General features: G+C 41.2%; 1 pseudogene; it reads left to right on the forward strand.

Annotated features, from left to right (window-relative positions):
- Positions 1-915: 915 nt before the first annotated feature.
- LOC120241956 lies at positions 916-1,323 on the forward strand (annotated as a pseudogene).
- Positions 1,324-1,769: the final 446 nt, after the last annotated feature.

Genomic DNA, 1,769 nt, shown 5'->3' on the forward strand with positions numbered 1-1,769 from the left:
TTAACATTTGCAAAGAAAATGCTGTTCTGTTCTTCAAATGTTCTCAAAAATAGTTTACTGAAACTAGACAGCCTTCCTGTCCAATTGCAAAAGAACTTTCAGTTCTCATTTATAAATGAAACTTGAATCAAACACTGATCAATAAGCCAAGTGTAACTGTGAGGATTTTGTTAGATATTCAGGTAAGCAAGCACATACATTTACATTCTAAGTTCAGAATTTATTACTTGAACCCAGTCAACTCCTTTTCACTATATAGCACTAGTTTATTTGTAACATGTTTATGTTCTTATTTTTCCTTTAGTCTAAGAACCATTAGCACTTATATATTAAGTTTTGTATTGTTGCTTTGCACAAAGTCAAAATAATGCATATTTTGTCCTTCAACTATATCATATTAATATCACATTTTATCCTTCAACTATATTATAATTATGGTTTTAATTACATTAATTGTATACACTACTTCCTCTCTGCCTAAACATAAAGATCACTGTATATCCTAGGTACTTATGAAGTATATAAGAACCAGAGGCACCTGGGTGGCTCCGTCGGTTGAGTGTCAGACTTTGGCTCAGGTCATGATCTCAAGGTTCATGAGTTCGAGCCCCACATCAGGCTCACTGCTGTCAGTGTGCAGAGCACATTTTGGATCTTCTGTCCCTCTCTCTGCCCCTCCTCTGCTCACAATCTCTCTCTCAAATAGATAAATAAGAACCAAAGACTTTGGGGGCACTCCAGTCGGCATCTCCAGTTTTATAGTACCATTTCTCCTCCCTGAATTTTTGCTACCCTTCATTTCCCTGTCTCCAAGTCATTTCATTTGCTGTAGCTTGAATCGCTGAATAAGAAAAGCAATTTTTTGTCTTCCTTGGCATTGCCTGCAGAGGTGGCAGTCATCTCCTATTCAGCATCATGGCTTCCCTCAGGCCTCTGGTGAAGCCCAAGATCATTAACAAGTGGACCAAGAAGTTCATCCGGCACCAGTAAGACCGATATGTCAAAATTAAGTGCAACTGGTGCAAACCCAGAGGCACTGACAATTGGATGGACAAAAGATTCAAGGGCCACATCTTGATGCCCAACAGTGGTTACAGGAGCAACAAGAAAACAAAGCACATGCTGCCCAGTGGCTTCTGGAAGTTCCCAGTCCACAATGTCAAGGAGCTTGAAGTGCTGCTGATGCTCTCTGCGTCTTACTGCGCAGAGAGTGCTCACAATGTCTCCTCCAAGAACCGCAAAGCCACTGTGGAAAGAGCAGCCCTGCTGCCCATCAGAGTCACCAATACCAATGCCAGGCTGCACAGTGAAGAAAATGAATAGACAGAGAGCTTATGTGCACGTCGTGTTTGTGTTAATAAAATCATAAAACTATACTTCAAAAAAAGCAATTTTTTAAAAGTCTCACAGACTCCTTACTCCAGCATATAAACACATTCATGCCTCTACCATCTTAAAACAACACTATACAACAAAACACTTCCAGGTTAAAATGGAGACTAGATATTGATAAGCTAAGGGCAAGTACATTGCTCCTTGGGCTTCTAAACTTCCAAGGGTAGGAGAGAGGAGGGGCCTCAAAACTCTGAGCCACTCTCGTCCTCCAACACTGACAGCGTCACCATTACACTCTGTCTTGAAGATAATGGGGCTCATGCCCTCTTGCCCTCTCTCTGTTATCCACTGAAATGTGTCCCCCCAAAATCCATGTGGAGGTCCCAGCCACTGGTACCTCAGAATGTGACCATGTTAAACTGTATTTAAGGTCT

The sequence above is a fragment of the Hyaena hyaena genome, unplaced genomic scaffold (genome assembly GCF_003009895.1).
Source record: "Hyaena hyaena isolate Hyena2069 unplaced genomic scaffold, ASM300989v1 scaffold_295, whole genome shotgun sequence".
NCBI classification, from domain to species: domain Eukaryota; kingdom Metazoa; phylum Chordata; class Mammalia; order Carnivora; family Hyaenidae; genus Hyaena; species Hyaena hyaena.